Below are 21351 nucleotides of genomic sequence, written 5' to 3'. Positions count from 1 at the left end.
ACCAACTCTCCTCTGTCCACATCAATCACAGCTTTTGCTGTGGCTAGGAAGGGTCTTCCAAGGATGATGGATTCATCCTCATCCTTCCCAGTGTCTAGGATTATGAAATCAGTAGGGATGTAAAGGCCTTCAACCTTTACTAACACGTCCTCTACTAGTCCATAAGCCTGTTTCATGGATTTGTCTACCATCTCTAATGAGAATTTGGCAGCCTGTACCTCAAAGATTCCTAGTTTCTCCATTACAGAGAGTGGCATTAAGTTTATGCCTGACCCCAGGTCACACAGAGCCTTCTCAAAGATCATGGTGCCTATGTTACAGGGAATTAGGAATTTACTAGGATCCTGTTTCTTTTGAGGTAAAGTGTCCTGAACCCAGATATTTAGTTTATTAATGAGCAATGGAGGCTTGTTCTCCCAAGTCTCATTACCAAATAGCTTGGCATTCAGCTTCATGATTGCTCCTAAATACTGGGCAATTTGCCCTTGAACAATGTCTTCATCTTCTTCAGAAGATGAATGGTCATCAGACCTCATGAATGGTAAAAAAAGGTTCAATGGAATCTCTATGGTCTCTAGATGAGCCTCGGATTGCTTTGGTTCCTCAAAGGGAAACTCCTTATTGGTCAGTGAACGTCCCAGGAGGTCTTCCTCACTAGGATTCACGTCCTTCTCCTCCTCTCTGGGTTCGGCCACACCAAGTAAGGTTATGGCCTTGCACTCTCTTTTTGGATTCTCTTCTGTATTGCTTGGGAGAGTACTAGGAGGAGTTTCAGAGACTCTTTTACTCAGCTGGCCCATTTGTGCCTCCAAATTTCCAATGGAGGACCTTGTTTTATTCATGAAACTTAGAGTGGCCTTAGATAGATCAGAGACTATATTTGCTAAGCTAGATGGACTCTGCTCAGAATTCTCTGTCTGTTGCTGAGTGGATGATGGAAAAGGCTTGATATTGCTAAACATATTTCTTCCACCATTATTAAAGCCTGGTTGAGGCTTTTGTTGATCCTTCCATGAGAAATTTGGATGATTTCTCCATGAGGGATATAGGTGTTTCCATAGGGTTCACCCATGTAATTCACCTCTGCTATTGCAGGGTTCTCAGGATCGTAAGCTTCTTCTTCAGAAGATGCCTCTTTAGTACTGTTGGATGCGGTTTGCAATCCATTCAAACTCTGAGAAATCATATTGACTTGCTGAGTCAATATTTTATTCTGAGCCAATATGGCATTCAGAGTATCAATTTCAAGAACTCCCTTCCTCTGAGGCGTCCCATTACTCACAGGATCCCTTTCAGAAGTGTACATGAACTGGTTATTTACAATCATGTCAATGAGTTCCTGAGCTTCTACAGGCATTTTCTTTAGGTGAATGGATTCACCTGCAGAATGGTCCAATGACATCTTAGCTAATTCAGACAGACCATCATAGAATATATCCAGGATGGTCCATTCTGAAAGCATGTTAGAAGGACACTTTTTGGTTAGTTGCTTGTATCTCTCCCAAGCTTCATAGAGGGATTCACCTTCTTTCTGTTTGAAGGTTTGAACATCCACTCTAAGTTTGCTAAGCTTTTGAGGAGGAAAGAACTTGGCTAAGAAAGCCATGACCAGCTTATCCCAAGAGTTCAGGCTATCTTTAGGTTGAGAGTCCAACCATATTCTAGCTCTGTCTCTTACAGCAAATGGGAAAAGCATAAGCCTGTAGACCTCGGGATCAACTCCATTGGTCTTAACAGTATCACAAATTTGCAAGAATTCATTTAAGAACTGAAAAGGATCTTCTGATGGAAGTCCATGAAACTTGCAATTCTGTTGCATCAGAGAAACTAATTGAGGCTTTAGCTCAAAATTGTTTGCTCCAATGGCAGGGATTGAGATGCTTCTTCCATGTAAGTTGGAATTTGGTGCAGTAAAGTAACCAAGCATCTTCCTTGCATTGTTGTTGGGTTCAGCCATGTCTCCTTCTTTTTCGAAAATTTCTGTCAGATTTTCTCCAGAGAGTTGTGCTTTAGCTTCCCTTAGCTTCCTTTTCAGAGTTCTTTCAGGTTCAGGATCAGCTTCAACAAGAATGTTCGTATCCTTGTTTCTGATCATATGAAAAAGAAGAAAACAGAAAAGAAAATATGGAATCCTCTATGTCACAGTATAGAGATTCCTTATATGAGTATAAGAAGAGAAGAATGGAAGAAGGAAAAGATAAGAATTCGAACACAGAGGAGAAGAGTGGGTTCGAATTTTTGAGTGGAAGAGAGGTGTTAGTAGATAAATAAATAAATAGAAGGAGATGAGAGGGGGAAGAATTCGAAAATAAAATAAAATAAAAATATTTTTTGTTTTTAATTTAAAAATTAAAGTTAAAATTCGAAAATAAAAAAATGAAATTAAATTAAATTAAAATTTAAAACAATTAGTTAATTAAAAAAGAATTTTGAAAAAGAGGTTAGTGATTTTCGAAAATTAGAGAGAGAGAATTAGTTAGGTAGTTTTGAAAAAGATAAGAATCAAACAAGATAAGATTAATTAAAAAAAGATTTGAAAATTAATTTTGAAAAAATAAGAAGTTAGATAAGAAATTAGAAAAGATTTTGAAATTGATTTTGAAAAAAAAATTTAAAAAGATTTGATTTTGAAAATTAAAGTTGATTACTTGACTAACAAGAAACAAAAAGATATGATTTTAAAATTTAAAGATTAAACCTTTCTTACAAGGCAAGTAACAAACTTAAAATTTTTGAATCAATCACATTAATTGTTAGCATTAATTTCGAAAATATGAAATAGAAATAAGAAAAAGATTTTGAAAATAAATTTTGAAAATTTCAAAATTATGAAAGAAAAAATGAAAAAGATTTGATTTTTGAAAAAGATAGAATTTTTTAATTGAAAATTTGACTTGACTCATAAGAAACAATTAAATTTAAAAACTTTTGACTAAATCAAATCAAATTTTCGAAAATTATGAGTGAAATAAGGGAAAGATATTTTTTTTTATTTTTGAATTTTTAATGATGAGAGAGAAAAACACTAAATTGAAACAAGACATAAAAATTATGAATCAAAACAGCTAATGCATGCAAGAACACTTTGAATGTCAAGATGAACACCAAGAACTTATTTTTGAAAATTTTTAAGAAAAAAAACATGCAAGACACCAAACTTAAAAATTTTTAATGTTGAGACACTAACAAATTGAAAATGCATATGAAAAACAAGAAAAGACACTAAACATAAAAATGCAAAGATCAAACAAAGGAGATGATCAAGAACAACTTGAAGATCATGAAGAACATATGATGAATTTTCAAAAATTAAAGAAAATTATAAAAGCATGCAATTGACACCAAACTTAAAAATTGACACTATACTCAAACAAGAAACACAAAATTATTTTTGGTTTTCATGATTTTAAAAATTTTTTGGATTTTTCGAAATTTATTTGGAAAAAGGAAAATAAGGATTTCAAAATTTCTAATGAGAATTCTAGGAATCATGCAATGTTAGCCTAAAGCTCCGGTCTAGAAATTAGACATGGCTTACTAGCCAGCCAAGCTTTCAGTGAAAGCTCCGGTCCAAAACACTAGACATGGCCAATGGCCAGCCAAGCTTTAGCAGATCATTACATACAAAAGCTAAATTGCTGAGAAAGACAAAGAAGCTCTTCTCTAATGATAGTTGAAACCTCGGTCCAAAGGATTAGACATGGCTTTACTGCCAGCCAGACTTCAACAAATCATCATGAAACTCTAGAATTCATTCTTAAAAATTCTGAAGCCATAGAATAATTTATTTATTTTATAAAAATATGTTTTTTTTGAAAATTTTTCAAAAATAAAAATAAAAATAATAAAAATAAAAAGCTTAAAATTAAAATAAAACTACCTAATCTGAGCAACAAGATGAACTGTCAGTTGTCCAAACTTGAACAATCCCCGGCAACAGCGCCAAAAACTTGGTGCACGAAATCGTGATCGTTCATTCCTTAGTAACGGTGCCAAAAACTTCATGAGCACGTTCATAATTTTTGTTCTTTGTCACAACTTCGCACAACTAACCAGCAAGTGCACTGGGTCGTCCAAGTAATAGACCTTACGTGAGTAAGGGTCGATCCTACGGAGATTGTTGGCTTGAAGCAAGCTATGGTCACCTTGTAAATCTCAGTCAGGTGGATTCAGATGGTTATAGAGTTTTAATAATTAAAAGATAAATAAAACGTAAAATAAAGATAGAGATACTTATGTAATTCATTGGTGAGAATTTCAGATAAGCGTATAGAGATGCTTAGTTCCTTCTGAATCTCCGCTTTTCTACTGTTTTCATCCAATACTTCATACTCCTTTCCATGGCAAGCTGTATGTTGGGCATCACCGTTGTCAATGGCTACATCTCGTTCTCTCAGTGAAAATGGTCCAAATGCGCTGTCACCGCATGGCTAATCATCTATCGGTTCTCGATCATACTGGAATAGGATTCAGTAATCCTTTTGCGTCTGTCACTACGCCCAGCACTCGCGAGTTTGAAGCTCGTCATAGCCATCCCTTCCCAGATCCTACTCGGAATACCACAGACAAGGTTTAGACTTTCCGGATCTCAAGAATGGCCGCCAATAATTCTAGCCTATACCACAAAGACTCTGATCGTAGATCAGGAGGCTAAGAGATATGCATTCAAGCTTGTTTGCATGTGGAACGGAAGTATTTGTCAGGCACGCGTTCATAAGTGAGAATGATGATGAGCGTCACATAATCATCACATTCATCATGTTCTTGTGTGCGAATGAATATCTTAGAGAAGAGATAGGCTTGAGTTGAATAGAAAAGCAATAGTACTTTGCATTAATTCATGAGGAACGGTAGAGCTCCACACCTTAATCTATGGTGTGTAGAAACTCTACCGTTGAAAATACATAAGTGAAAATAGGGTAGACATGGTCGAGTGGCCAGCCTCCCATGGAGGTCTCAGAACGTAAAAGTTACATAATGTATTCCAGAGATGTTAAATAAATCATTAAAAGTAGTTTTTATACTAAACTAGTAACTAGGGTTTACAGAAATGAGTGAATGATGCAGAAATCCACTTCCGGGCCCACTTGGTGTGTGCTTGGGCTGAGCATTGAAGCTTTCACGTGTAGAGGTCTTCCTTGGAGTTGAACGCCAGTTTGTAACTTGTTTCTGGTGTTTAACTCTACTTTGCAACATATTTCTGGCATTTAACGCCAGAATAGGGCAGAAAGCTGGCGTTAAACGCCAGTTTGCATCATCTAAACTTGGGCAAAGTATGGAATTTTATATATTGCTGGAAAGCCCTGGATGTCTACTTTCCAACGCAATTGAGAGCACACCATTTGGGTTTCTGTAGCTCCAGAACATCCACTTTGAGTGCAAGAAGGTCAGAATCCAACAGTATCTGCAGTCCTTTTTCAGCCTCTAAATCAGATTTTTGTTCAGGTCCCTCAATTTTAGCCAGAAAATACTTGAAATCACAGAAAAACACATAAACTCATCGTAAAGTCTAGAAATGTGATTTTTAATTAAAAACTAATAAAAATATACTAAAAACTAATCAAATCATACTAAAAACTATGTAAAAATAATGCCAAAAAGCGTATAAATTATCCGCTCATTAGGCAGCAAAGAAGTTTGAATTTTAAAGTCTTTGGCCAATGGATCACACCCAACCACCCACCACTTCATCATTAACTCACTCTTGTCCTTTCTCTCTCCCTTTTCACCCATTTTTCCATCCACATTCATCCACCCCACCACTTCCCTTGATTTTCTCATCCCATCTTTCACTCTACCCAATAACCTCTCATCAATCCCATCAATTTCTCTTCCGACCAACACCATTCAAATTCAAATTTTATTCCCCCCCATTTTCCCCCCATAATCGAACCAACCTCACCCCCTATAAATACCCATCACTTCTTCCACTTCCACCACACCATTCACTACTCTTCCCCTCTTACACACTCTTCATCATACACATTCCCTCTCTTCCCTTTCTTTTCCCCAAAGGCCGAAGCCTATCCACTATCCCCTCTATCTATTTCTTCAATGTTCTTATCTTTTTCTTTTCTGATATTTCTACTTGCTTGGGGACGAGCAAAGCTTTTAAGTTTGGTGTTGAAAGTTCTCCGCTTTTTGCTCCTTAACTCGTATCTCCATGGCACCAAAAATTGGAGAGTCCTCAAGGAAAAGAAAAGGAAAAGCCCCCGCTTCCGAGCCATGGGACACCACAAGATTCCGCACCAAGGCCCATCAAGATCATTTCTATGACGTGGTGAGGAAGAAGAGGGTGATTTCCGAGGTCCCCTTCAAGTTGAAGGACAATGAATACTCGGAGATCCTATACCAGATTATGAGATGGGATTGGGAAACTCAGGCCAATCCCGTAACCAAGGTTGGAGTGTTGATAGTGCAGGAGTTCTATGCCAATACTTAGGTCACAAAGAAGCATGACACAAGCGAGAATCCAGAGCCGCAGAATTGGCGTACCATGGTCAGAGGGCGCATCATAGATTTTATCTCTGAGAGTGTGATGATGGTGCTACAGTTGGCAGAGTCACGAGATGATCCTCATTCATACATTCAAAGGGTCAACACTGACCAAAGGTTGGAGCAAGTTCTTGCTGACATCTGCATGCCTGGAGCTCAGTGGAGGAGGGATGCTCAAGGCCGGCCTTACCAACTATGTAGGCTTGACCTTAAGCCAGTGGTTAGGGGATGGTTGGAATTCATCCAACGTTCGATCATCCCTATAAGTAACCGCTCTGAGGTTATAGTCGAGCAGGCAGTGATGATTCACTGCATTATGCTCGGCAATGAGGTGGAGGTATATGAGGTGATCCCACAGGAGCTTTACAGAATAGCAAACAAGCCATCCACTCAAGCAAGGTTGGCATTCCCTCATCTCATTCACCGCATATGTACAGCAGCTGGAGCTCACATATAGGGAGATACCCTGATTGACAAGGAGAGACCAATCACAAGGAAGGGTATAGAGCACGCTAGGGAGCCCGTGCAAGGACCACAGCAAGAGCCAGTTCCACCATCTCCACAGGATATTCTGGAGATGCCTCAACGGATCTATTTCCCTTTCCGTGACTATTGGGATCAGTTGACTACATCTCTAGGGGAGCTGACATCATCAGTTGATTAGCTAAGGCTAGAGTATCAGGACCAGTCTGCTCTCTTCCATCAAATGATGGAAGATCAAAGGAGACTGGTGGAGGAGCAGAGGAGGCAGAGGCATGACATTGAGGAGCTTAGACACTCCAAAGGATTCCCCGGAGGGAGCAGTAGTCGCCATCACTGAGGTGGTCTAGTTTCATTTTCCCTGTCTTTATTTTATCTCTGTTTTCCTAGTATTTCATTATGTATCTATTTTTTATTCTAGTTGCATGATCACTCTTGGGATTTTTTTGCTTTCTAGTCTAATAGTAGTTTCTTTTTTGTTTTATTTAAAGATATCTTATGTATCTCGCATCAAGCTTAAAAAGAAAAATCTATTGAAAAAGAAGTAGTAAGATGCATAAGGTCTTGAGTTATATTATGAGTTATTCTATTTACTTTGATATGGTGGCCTTATCTCTATTTTCTGAATGTATGATTTAACTGTGTATATTTGATATTGAAGTTGAGTATATTGGTTCTTAAGGAACCATAATTTAGAGAAATATTATTGATTCTTTGAAATAAGAAAAAGATTGATTCTTGAAGCAAAAAAAAAATAGCAAAAAGAATTGAAATAAAAAGAAAAATCAAAAGAAAAAGGTCCAAGGCTTTGAGCATCAATGGTTAGGAGGGTCAAGATTGATCTAAAGCTCAAAAGAGTGGTTTTCCCTAACCATATGCTTGTGGTGTAAAAGTGTCAAGTAACCCTTGAGACTGAGCACTTAAAGTCGTGACCCAAGTGCTGTATAGAGTATGCCTAAGGCTCTGAGAACCACTGTCTAGGAATAAAAGTAAAGTAAAAGTCGAACCCAAAGGGTTTCCTTAGTTAAGTGCTTGTGGTGTTTATGTATTAAGTAAAACTTGAATATAAAACACTCAGAGTCACGTCTAGGCTCAAAGGTGCAAGGCACCAAAGAAAATAACAGCTGTGTTCAAGAATCAACAAGAGCCTAAAGAAGAGAATCAATAATATGATTCGAGTTCTAGTTCTAAGGGACACCAATATTTTTGAGCTTCAAAGGAGAGTGAGATGCCAAAGCTATTAAGAAATAAAGTGTTAATAGCTCCATTCAGTAATTAAAGATCTGAGCATGAACGACAACTCTAATCTTATGTGTTTTCTCTTTATTGGTCTTATATTGTTTTTGGTTGCTTGATGACAAGCAACAGTTTAAGTTTGGTGTTGTGATGCGTGAGCATCTTATACCCCTTTTCTAGTTATTTTTATATTATTTTTAGTTAGATTTTATCAAGTTTTATTATATTTTAATGCAAAATTTACCTTTGGATGCTACTTTGAGTTTTTCTTCTATTTTTATGGTTTTAGATGAAATTCGAAGCAGTTTGAAGAAGCTTGGAGCAAGAAAGGAAAATGCTGACAGCACCCCTGGGCGCTGAACGCCCAACCTGGCGTTCAACACCAGCAAGGAGGCAAGGGACCAGAACGCACTCCCCTTCTCTGGTGTTCAACGCCCAATTCTGGCATTGAACGGCAACATGCAGATCGAAGCACACACCTATTGGGCCTCAAAGTAGATTTTAGCACTTATTAGTTATCTTATTTTATCTTTGTAATTTTTATTTTAAAAATAATATCTTTTAGATTTAGCATTTATTATTAGGTTAGTATTTAAAGGGGGAGATCTCTTCTTCTTTTACACAACTTTTTAAAAACCTATTTTCTTTGTAAAGTTATGAGCAACTAAACCTCTTAATTAAGGTTAGGAGCTCTGTTTATTCTATGGATTATTATTCTTCTATTTTAATTAATGTTTGATTCAATTCTAAGGTGTTATTTTTGTTCTTAATCTTATGAATATGGGGGAACGAGAGTATGACCTTTATTCTACATGAGCTCTTGTGATTCTCGAGAGAGTTGTCTCGCTTGAGCTACAACTTGAAAACACTCCTCCTAAACTGCTAATTACTTGGATTAATTGGGATATGTGACATAAAATTCAGTTAGCTTTGGGTAATTGAGGTTTTTGTGGTGTAAAACTAGTTTTCTGAACTTCACCCTCTGATCTGAATTGGATGACCATGAGAGTGGCTTTTGATGAGGATTAGAGGAGATTAAATCACTAAGAGATTAGGGTTTAATCACTTATTGTTTGTCATAGAATTAATCACACATTGTTAAAATAGTTGGTAAGACGTTTTAATCCAAAAAAGTAAACATCTCCGAGACCTTAACTGTTTTCTCATCATTGTTTTGCTCCAAACCCATTTAATAGCTTTGTTTACTTGCTTTTTACTACTTATGCATTGATGTTAGAATTTATGTTAATCTATAATTCCTCAATAAATTGAATCACTTCGTTGCAAGCATAGTCTAGACCAACAATGGATCCTCCATCAAAGTTTAATTTTGGTTGTCACAAGTTCAACCCAATAAAAATAACTGAGAGTATTAGTCCAAGGTCGTTCTCCCTAGGAATTACAATCGAGTGCTCAATTATTGGTTATGAGTTTCACGGGGTGGGTTGATGAAAAGGCAAGAAATTAAATGACAAGAAATTTAAATGACAAGAAAAATAAACCAAATAACTAAAGATAACAAATACTAAAAAGAGGCATTCATGGCAAGGATTGAGAATCAAGGCTTTCTATCCTAGTCATTAATTATCATACAATAATTATCAAGAGTTAAGCCTATTTTGTCATGTCCAACATCGGGAGAAAATCAAATAAGACTAGCTAATCTTAATCCATAAGTCCTAATCAACTTACTAATTGAATGAGCAAAAGATTAACGACAATGGAACAATATTAACTAACAACTCTAGATCACCAACATAAGTTGGGTATTAATAACTCAAGATTGCCTAATTTCTCTTTCCAAGCCAAGAATGCTCAAAAACTACTCTAAAATCCAACCAAGCATTTTGTCAAACACTTGGAAGGCACAAAAGGAAAGCATGGTAAAATTGCAAAGAATGATAAATTTACAACTACCCAATGCAAGAAAATGACAATAACAACTCAATCAAGCAACAATAAACAAAGAAACATCGAATTGCATTAAAGAAAATCAAAGTTAGCAAGAGTTCATTAAACTAAAAGTGGCACAAATGGGAAATTAACAAGTAAAACTAAGAGAATAAAGATGTAGGAACAAGAAATTACAAAGAAAACTAAATTAAAGTAATAAATAAAACCTAAATCTAAGATGCAATTAAACTAAAAGTCCTAATTCTAGAGAGAAGATAGAGCTTCTCTCTCTAGAAAACTACCCTAAAACATGTTGCTAAGCTAATCTAATTGCTCTCCCCTTGATCCATCTTGAATTCAGCCTCTAATAGCTTCAGAAATGAGTTGGATTTAGGCCTGGATGGCTCAGAAATTGCCCCACCATATTGCCTTTAAGTTGGTCACGTGATGCTTGTTATGCTACGCATAGGTCACACGTACACGTCGCCTGGCAGATTTGCTTCCCACACGCACGCGTGGGTCACGTACACGCGTCGCCATGAATTCTACAATTGCTCATTTCTTCATGAATTCTCCACTTTGCATGCTTTTCTTTTCACTTCTACCATCCGATCCTTGCCTTTATGAACCTGAAATCACTCAATAAACATATCAAGGCATCGAATGGAATTAAAGTGAATTAAAAATTAGCAATTTTAAGGCCTAGGAAGCATGTTTTCATTCTTAAGTACAAATTATGAAGGAATCTAAAAAACATGCAATTTATGTGAATAAGTGTGAGAATAGTTGACAAAATCCACTCAATTCAATCCAAAATAAACCATAAACTAGTGGTTTATCAACCTCCCCACACTTAAACATTAGTATATCCTCATGATAAGCTCAAGAGAAGCTATAAAGGGGTGAAGAGGAATGGTAGGATTTATTAAATGCAACCTAGATATATGCAACTCAATGCAAAATGCTTCTACCTACTTGGTTAAAAGTAAATCAATCTCCAAGAACATATATGAACAAGTAGGGCTGAAATAGTATGATGATTAAAGAATTACACTAATTCAAATCACAAAATGAAGTACAAATAGACTTGCAAGAAAAAAGCTCATGAAAGCTGGGAACAAAGAATTGAGCATTGAACCCTCACCGGAAGTGTTTACACTCTAATCTCTCCAGTGTTTGAGGGTTGATTCACTCAGTCTTCTACTAATCCTGCTTTCTAAGGCTTGCTCTTCTTCTACCATTCAAAAAAAATTAATTCATGAATACACATATCAAGAGGTCTTTTCAAGGGTTGTAATGGGGTTAGGGTCAAGGCAGGAATGTATTTGGTTAAGTGGACTAAAATTTGAATCCTTGATTAACCTAAATTTCCCACCTAACCTAAGACAATCCATGTAATCAAAATGCAAACCTAACTACCCATTGACTATCTTTTACTGCATATTCATGCATCCCCATTTTGAGTACAATACATATGCATTGCTACCACCATTTACTTTGGGACATTTTGTCCCCTTTTATTGCTTTCTTTTTCTCTTTTTCTTCTTTTTATTTTTCTTTGATTTTTATATATGTGGTGGATAATATATATATATATATATATATATATATATATATATATATATATATATATATATATATATATATATATATATATATATACGAGAGATCAATGCAATTGATTAAGGTATTGAATGCACGAACATGTGCTCAACTATTTTTGTTCACATTTTCATAAAAAATATAAAATATCCAATTCTTAAACCAAGTATTTCCAAACCTAATTTCTCCACACTTAAATCATGCACTCTCTTACTAGTCTAAGCTAACCAAGGATTCAAATAAGGGATATTTATTGTTTTTTGCTTAGAGTTAGTGATGTGCTAAAATAGAGAACAAATGGGTTAAAATAGGCTCAACATTGGTTTGCAAATGATGATGAAAAGGGTAAGGCCATTTGGGTATGTAAGCTTAGTGAAACAAAGGCCTCAATCATATAGATGCATTCATACATCAAACGATGTAAATATAGAATCAAGCAAGACAAAGATCACAATTGTAGAGAGAATAACACACACTGAAACAAAATATTGGTTGATAAGATGCAACCAATCAATTAGGCCCAAAATCTCACTGGGTTTGTGTGTTCTAGCTCTAAAACTATGTTCCAAAATAAATTTCTTCAAGCAAGTTCAACAAAAGTTTTTATTCAAATTAGCGAAATGTCCTAAAATAGTTTTTTTGGAAAAGAAATCATCACTTCAACCAAGTAGTCCTAGTAAGAAAGAAGTAGTAGAATATGTACAAACTCTAAATATCATGCAATGCAACAACTAACTAACAAAGAAAATTAAGAATTGGTATTGGAAAAGGAAGTAGTTACCCACGGAAGTTGGTCTCGACCTCCCCACACTTAAAGATTGTACCGTCCTCGGTGCATGCAAAGATGAGCAAGGTGGATTAGGGTGGGTTGCTATAACTGATGAGCTTCTTCAAAATATTGTGCAGAGGGACTTGTTTTTCGCCTTATTTAGAAGCTTTTCCTTTCCCTTCTTGGTGGCCAGCCTGAAAGGGGAGAAAAGACGGAAGATTAAGCCCAAAAATAAAGCAAATAGAATATAGGTGGCGGTTAATGCCAAATAAGAGTGGGATTCTCAACTACATGGTAGCTATAACATGTAAGTGAGAAAACAATGTAAGCAAAGGGCATGTCAACTAACACTTGATGCAAGAGTAAAGTCAAAGTATAAGTAAATGGCATAAAGAGAACACTCGGAAGCATCAAGTTCAAACAAGAATTTACACAAGTAAGATTAGTTATAAGCATGAGAGATTACGGTCCCATCCTAACTTAATGATAATGAAGCACAAAAATATGGTTATTGAGTTAGAAGGGGCTAAAGCACTAATCTTTGTGTGTGGTGCAAGATTTGCAACAATACCAAACAAGTCACGAAGCACCATAACTATCCAAGAAATATTCAACAGCCGGGTAGGAAAATTCAATACCAATATTAAAATAACAAACTTAGAAAAGAAAATAAGAATAAGCAACAAAGTTAAAATGCAATAAATGAAAGTATGCAAATGCAATAAACAAAAGCGAATGAAAGAGAGTAAAGATGAGAAGTGAAACTTTGAAAAGAGGGAAAAGAAGAAAGTAAGAAAGGAAGAGGAATGAGTAGGAAAGAAATAAAGAAAGAAGAAGTAGAGAGGAGAAACAGGGCAGGGAGGCGACGCGGAGGCGTTAACCACGCGTATGCGTGGAAGGAAATAAACACTGGTGACGCATGCGTGTCGGCCATGCACACGCATGAGGGGCTCCAGAAGAAAGTGATGCGTACGTGTCGAGGTACATCGTGCTCCTCGCACCTTAGCTGCATGGTTCCAGCACAACTTTCTGGTTTTTGTACCATGCAGTAGCAGCATCAAAATTTGGGCATCAATGCGCACGCGTCGGTCATGTCTACGCGTGACAGCCCCCTTTTTTTTCAAAAGCTTATTGAGAAACTAACAAGCTACCAAAGCAATGCTAAATATTATCAAACAAGCTAAACCACAACTTAAACTAAATAAACGTAACTAAAAATGAAAATTCAACTTATTACCAATATAAACAAAAGGAAAAATGGGAAGAATTTACCATGGTGGAGTGTCTCCCACCTAGCACTTTTATTTATTGTCCTTAAGTTGGACATATGGGGGAGCTCTTTGTCATGGCGGCTTATGCTTATATTGGTCCTTGAACTTCCAACAATGCTTGGATCTCCAAAATGCTCCAAGATTACTAATTGATTTTACCGAGCCTTGATGGAGTTTCGAACAAGCTATGAGCTCCCAAAGTTGATCCTCATGTAATAATCCAGGATCCCATATCTTATTTTCGCACCTGTCTTCAAAGTTAGCTTTGTAATTCCACTCGGGTGGTAAGCAAGCCGAATTCTTAATGAAGTACCAAACTCTTCTCTTAGATCTAACCAATTGAGCACTAGTCCAACCCTTGCATCTAATCCTTGAAGTTTTAACCATAATGAGCCTAGATTTACAACGCCAACCACTAAACATCCTTCTCTTATGCTTCATTCCACAAAGCGCCCTAAGTTGGCCATCCGTTTCGAGCAAACCATATTCAAGTGGGATAATAAAGCTAAGAGAAATAAGTTTTACCCAGTCAAATAGAGGAGTAGATGGTAACCTAGGTAGAAAAGTCTCCAATGATCCTGACAAAGCAAATTTCACTCCCGTCCATCTTTTTCGAAGGACTTCTACCTCTTGACATAATGCCTCAATTTCAATCATTTTCTCACTAAGTTCCCCCAACTCTTCTCCGTCACTCAAATCATAAACTGGAGGTTGAGAGAAATCTACCTCAACGTTGCTTTCAATTTCATCAGGAGAAGGTTCTTCAAACTCAAGGAGTTCACTTGCGGATGCAAATTCATCACTAGGAGGGCTTGATTCATGATCATCGTCACCAAGGGAACTTGCCTCTTGATCTATTCCGTCCAATTCTTCATAGGAACATGCCTTGGAGATTGTGCACTATCCTCCTCAACATCAATTTCAAGCTTCTTGGAGGAATACTCTACAACTCTAGATTCTCATGGAGGTTCTGCATCTCCTAAGTCTTCAACTAGTTCTTCCTCTTCAACAATTACGGCTTCCTCTAATTGCTCCAATACAAAGTCACATTCCTCATTTTTCATCGGAGTTTCTAATCTCTCCTTCATGCTACGCTCCTCATTAGATTCTCCACATGCGGCCATGGGGGTACTTTGAGTGTCGAAGCGTAGGGAGGCTAAATTATTTACTACCTCGGTCAAGGTAGCCATGAATTCTAGTGCCGTCCTTTGCATCTCTCTTTTCCCTTGAAGAACAAGACCAAGGGTGTTATCCATTGGAGATTGGAGTGGATATAAGGGTTCATTGCTTAGGAGGAAGGGTTCATGATAGGAAGGTAGTTCATCTTGATAAGGATATGTAGATGGTGTATATTGAGGTGGTTCTTGGGAGTATGGGTATTGGAATTGTTGTGGTTCTAAGTATGGCTCATATGGTGGTTGGTATGGTAGATAAGGATTAGGATCATATGAAGGTGTTTGGTGGTATGAAGCTTGTGAGTATGGTTGAGGGCTATATTGTGGAAGAGGTTTATAGGCATATGGTGGAGGTTATTGATAATCACAAGGAGGTTCACCATAGCCATCAGATTGGTATGCATCTTGGAATGGCTCTTGCTCATAGTAAGTTGGAGGAGGTTGTTGCCAAAAAGGTTGATCATATGCTTGAGGCTCCTCCCACTTTTGATTGTTCCATCCTTGATGCATGTTCTCATTGTAATCTCCATTTCCTACAACATAGTTGTAAGCAGACTCATAGGCTAAAGGATAAGAATTCATAATAGCAATAGAAAATAAAAACAAAAACTGACAAAAATAAGCAAACCAAGTCCTAAAACTAACAAAAACTAACAAAGAAACAAAAGGCGAACATATTCATAATATATACAATAACTAATAATAAGGCACACCTTTGCAATTCCCCAGCAACGGCGCCAAAAACTTGATGTTAGAATTTATGTTGATCTATAATTCCTCAATAAATTGAATCACTTCGTTGCAAGCATAGTCTAGACCAACAATGGATCCTCCATCAAAGTTTAATTTTGGTTGTCACAAGTTCAACCCAATAAAAATAACCGAGAGTATTAGTCCCGGGTCGTTCTCCCTAGGAATTACAATCGAGTGCTCAATTATTGGTTATAAGTTTCACGGGGTGGGTTGATAAAAATGCAAGAAATTAAATGTCAAGAAATTTAAATGACAAGAAAAATAAACCAAATAACTAAAGATAACAAATACTAAAAAGAGGCATTCATGGCAAGGATTGAGAATTAATACTTTCTATCCTAGTCATTAATTATCATACAATAATTATCAAGAGTCAAGCCTATTTCATCATCTCCAATAACTGGAAAAAATCAAATAAGACTAGATAATCTCAATCTATAAGTCCTAATCAACTTACTAATTGAATTAGCAAAAGATTAGCGTCAATGGAAACAATATTAACTAACAACTCTAGATTACCAACATAAGTTGGGTATTAATAACTCAAGATTGCCTAATTTCTCTTTCCAAGCCAAGAATACTTAAAAACTACTCTAAAATCCAACCAAGCATTTTGTCAAACACTTGGAAGGCATAAAAGGAAAGCATGGTAAAATTGCAAGGAATGATAAATTCTACAACTACCCAATGTAAGAAAATTACAATAACAACTCAATCAAGCAATAATAAACAAAGAGACATCAAATTGCGTTAAAGAAAATCAAAGTTAACAAGAGTTCATAAAACTAAAAGGGGGCACAAATGGGAAATTAACAAGTAAAACTAAGAGAATAAAGATGTAGGAACAAGAAATTACAAAGAAAACTAAATTAAAGCAAGAAATAAAACCTAAATCTAAGATGCAATTAAACTAAAAACCCTAATTCTAGAGAGAAGAGGGAGCTTCTCTCTCTAGAAAACTACCCTAAAACATGTTGCTAAGCTAATCTAATTGCTCCCCTTGATCCATCTTAAATTTAGCCTCTAATAGCTTCAGAAATGAGTTGGATTTGGGCCTGGATGGCTCAGAAATTGCCCTCAGCGTATTGCCTTTAAGTTGGTCACGTGACACTTGTCACGCGTACCCATGGGTCACGCGTACGCGTCGCCTGGCAGATTTCCTTCCCACGTATACGCGTCGCCATGAATTCTGCAATTGCTCATTTCTTCATGAATTCTCCACTTTGCATTCTTTTCTTTTCACTTCTTCCATCCAGTCCTTGCCTTTATGAACTTGAAATTACTCAACAAACATATCATGGCATTGAATGGAATTAAAGTGAATTAAAAATTAGCAATTTCAAGGCCTAGAAAGCATGTTTTCATTCTTAAGTACAAATTAGGAAGGAATCTCAAAAACATGCAATTTATATGAATAACTGTAAAAATAGTTGACAAAATCCACTCAATTCAATCCAAAATAAACCCTAAAATAGTGGTTTATCATGCGTTTTACACCAACAATAATCTTTTACTGTTTGCTTGACTAAGTTCAACAAGATATCTATTGCTTGCTCAGTTTGATAATCCTTGTGGGATCGACCCTTACTCACCTGAGGTATTACTTGGATGACCCGGTGCACTTATCGGTAAAGTTGTACGAGTTCTAATTTCACGCACCAACCATCATGTTCACTTAACATCTTTTTCATTTCTTTCAATTTCACTTACTTAACTCATTGGCCTTATCCCTAACTCTTCCATCCTCAATTCCACCAGCCCTTGACCCATATCAAAGTTTATAAAGGTTTAGGAGGCTAAAGGAATGGTTAAAAGTCATAAAAACACTTTTATTCCAAATTCTGGAAAGTGTACGTACGCATGCATGTAGTGTGTGTACACACAAACTGAAAACTTGGGTGTCCGCATATGCATGCAAAAGGGCCGCGTACGCATACACTAATTTTGGACCATATCGCGTATGCAAGTAGTGTCCGCGTACGCAAGTAGTGTCCGCATACGCAATGGCACTTGGCAGAGGCGAAGGTCTGCGTACGCATGTCCAGAGCCACGTACGCATCCATATCAGAAACCAGAAAATCTGATATGTTGCAGAAATCAGTTTTTTAGTCTAATTTTCAAAACCTCATAACTTTTTCCTCAAAATTTCTTCTTCAACCATTCTTGAACCGTTGAAAAGATCGTTAAATAAACTTTCATAAAAATCTAGTTTTGAATAATTCTCAACTCTGATGACAAAGTTACAAACCGCCGAAGTTGGCCAAAAATTTATTTTTAACAAAAAATGACTTTTACCAATCTTTCCAAATGTCCACAAGCCAAAATAGTTTTTATTCATCAAATTGACCACAAACCAATCAAATTCACCTATTTACTCTCAACCACATTCAAACCTATCTCATCTACCTAATTCAACCCAAATTCATCAAATTCCACACCTAATTCCTAAATTCTCATTATTCAACAATCATTCCATTCACTCACACATTCACTAACAAAAAATCCATTCAATCTCATATAACATCACATAACACACACATCAACTCACCTTTTTTCGGCCTCCGGCCCAACATTCATAAAATCAATATATATATACATATATACATGTACATCTCACAATTCAGACAATTCATCATCTAATACTAATCTCAACAACACACCAATTATGCACTATTACTCTAATCTCATCAAAACCCTTAAATACCATCAAATATTATATACACATATCAAATTCATCCAAATACATAATTCAAACCTAATCCTAAAGACATTTAACCTAGGAATTCTCATCACACCACATGGTACTTAAATAAAACTTAAACCGTACCTCTTAAAAGTCAAATTTAAGCTCTCAACTTGTGAAATCTCACCAAGTCTCAGCTCCAAGCTCTACCCAACCATTCCTCAAGCGAATTTCAAGTTCCAAAAGCGTACCCAATACTCTAATACACACATTACATACATACATCAACTTAGAGCTCACAAAATCTCATAAATTACAAGGGTTAGAGGGTTCTTTATCTTAACCTACAAAATTAGTTGATGGAACTCACCAATGGCTCATACTAGAGTACCATAAACAATCAAAACCACAAGATTTCCTCAAAAGCCACAACCAAATTCAAATTTAAAGGAAAAACAAAAAATGAACAGAGGAGAGCAAAATAATCACCACAAAACTTAGATAGGATTGTAGAGGATGAGTAGAGCGATGCGTGGCCATAAACAGCTCATCAATCGGAGCACCAGAGAGAAAGTTATGGTAATTTAAAGTTGGGTGGAGTTAGGGTTTTGCTCTCCCTTCTCTATTCTCTCTAGCAATCCTTGCTTCACTCAAATGGGGGGATATGTTGCTGAACTTTGCTAAGTTATGAGGCTTATATGTGTGTGGGCTTGGGCCACTTAGGCCTGGTTCAATCGGTTTAGCCTGTTGGCCCAATTTTGGGCCAAAACCTTTAAGATTAGAGTTTTAAATCGTATTTTAAATATTTCTATCTTCCCAAATTATAAATTCTTATTTCTTAGCCTTATTCACTTCTAATTAATTTTCTCAGCTGCAGTACCAGACAGATCTCAGCCGGTACTGCCAGTCAAATTTTTGGTGCGTGTTTTTACACAGAAACTAAGTTTTCTGACTCAAAAAAATCCACTAAGTCCAAATATCATATTTAAATTATCAAATTCCGATTGCTAAATTTTCTAACCATATTCACTCATATTTAATTTATTATTTAATTAATTACGGTTTGATTGGGTTTTACAAAAATGTCATTCAATTTAAAAATAGGAGTATATGTTTTTTTTATTCTTTAGCTTAAAACTATTTTTTTATTATTAATATGTTAAATGATACTTGCAGAAGAGAGATCTATCAGATACATCTATATTTTTGCTCAACTTAATTGACAAGACCTTCTCTTTATTGTTGAAGTCCAAATATCTGATAATCCACATTTTTTACCTTCTTATAAAGTTAGAAAGATGACTGATACTGTGGATCTCATAAATAAATTCAGAAAGGCTCACCCTATTCAAATTATGGGTACAGTTACAATGGTAATTTCTATTAAAAATGAATTAATTTTTTTATTCTTTGGTCATTGGTAGTATCTAATTATATAAAATAATTATTAATTAATTAATTATAATTTCAGGATGTTGACTATACCGGTAGTTTGCTTCCAACCTCAAAGACATCCTTAGTCATTGAAAAAGAGAAAATAGAAGGTGCAAAGGTAGTTATTCAAAAAATATATATTTTTTAAAGTTAAAGTCTAATTTTATTTAAAAAAATTATTGAGTTAAAATAAAATGTGAAAATGATGTATTTAATTTAACATAATATTTTGTACAAAATTTATTACTTGAATTCTCTAATAAAGTTGTGGACAATGGTGATTCCGAGATGTTAGAAAATACTATTACGCTAACCAAGCGATTATTCTCGGAGTCCGAAGATTTGGGAGCAGAAGGAGATACCTCAACTTGCAAGATGATCAAAATTAAAAAATAAAATTGAGAATTTGAATGTACATGTTTTAGAATTTCTCTTTAGAGTCTATCTAATAAAATAATGCCAAAAACATTTGTTTGTTTTGGGAAAATATTATTTTTTCTTGAATTGTTATTTTTCTTTTGTTTTTTCTTTAATGTTTATGTTTGGAACTTAGAATTTTTTTAACAATATAAATTGATATTATTTGATTATTACTTATGATTTTATTTTTCAATTCACACCATTGATATTTTATTAATTTCTAATATAGTATTTGATGTCATAAAGTTTTAAATTTTTAATATGAACTATTTTTATATAATTAAATTGGTTTTTAATTTTTGACGTGTATTTATTTAAAAAAAAAAATCATTTTTAGGGTTTTCAACATGAAAACAAAGAATTGATGAGTATGATAACAATTTAAACATGATAACAACTCTTAATTCAAGTTTATCTACGTGATAACAAATATATTATTTTTATCTGTATTTTAGCAACTTTTTAAACAATATAACAATTTAAAAATATTGTTAGTTAGGATGTAAGTTGATATTATATCTATAACAATTCTACATTTGAAAATTTTTGTTAGTTAGGATGTATTAGGACTTTTGTTAGTGATTTATAAATTATAATTTATTATTTACTTAAGTTGTTACTTTTTAAATTTTAGATATGTTTTCTTAGATTGTTAGGTATTTAGTTTTAATATTGTTGAACTAATTATTTGCTTAGGTGTCGTCACTAAAAAAATTTAAAATTTTATTTATAAATCATAAATTATTATTTACTTAGGTTGTTACTTTTTAAATTTTTAAATACATTTTCTTAGATTGTTAAGTAATTATTTTAATATTGTTGATGAATTAATTTAAAAAATTATTTATAAATTATATTTTAAATTTTAAATACTTTTTAAATAAAATTATTCCTAATCTAACAATTTAGATAGTTTATTTATAACATATTTTTTTTTATCTTTTTGTTATAAGGAATATACACAATGGAATTTCAAAAAAGATGCCTACCACATGTTTATATTCTTTTATGGTTGAGTGGAGACCACAAGATAACAACGACAATTCAAATTAACTGGTTAGTATCATCAGAGTTGCCCGATCCTGTTCGGTACCCAAAATTGTTTAGAGCTGTGTCTACATATATGATTCATGGACTATG

At 35.1% G+C, this 21351-nt stretch overlaps 1 non-coding gene across 1 annotated transcript; it reads left to right on the top strand.

Moving 5' to 3' along the window:
* Window positions 1–1456: 1456 nt before the first annotated feature.
* LOC148572215 (small nucleolar RNA R71) lies at window positions 1457–1564 on the top strand. The gene has a single exon (XR_015907763.1). It is a non-coding gene; the product is annotated as a small nucleolar RNA R71 (small nucleolar RNA).
* Window positions 1565–21351: the final 19787 nt, after the last annotated feature.

This window comes from Arachis ipaensis, chromosome B3 (assembly GCF_059453495.1).
Source record: "Arachis ipaensis isolate K30076 ecotype BB chromosome B3, ASM5945349v1, whole genome shotgun sequence".
In the NCBI taxonomy this organism is placed as follows: domain Eukaryota; kingdom Viridiplantae; phylum Streptophyta; class Magnoliopsida; order Fabales; family Fabaceae; genus Arachis; species Arachis ipaensis.
This window is presented reverse-complemented; position numbering and strand designations above follow the sequence as displayed.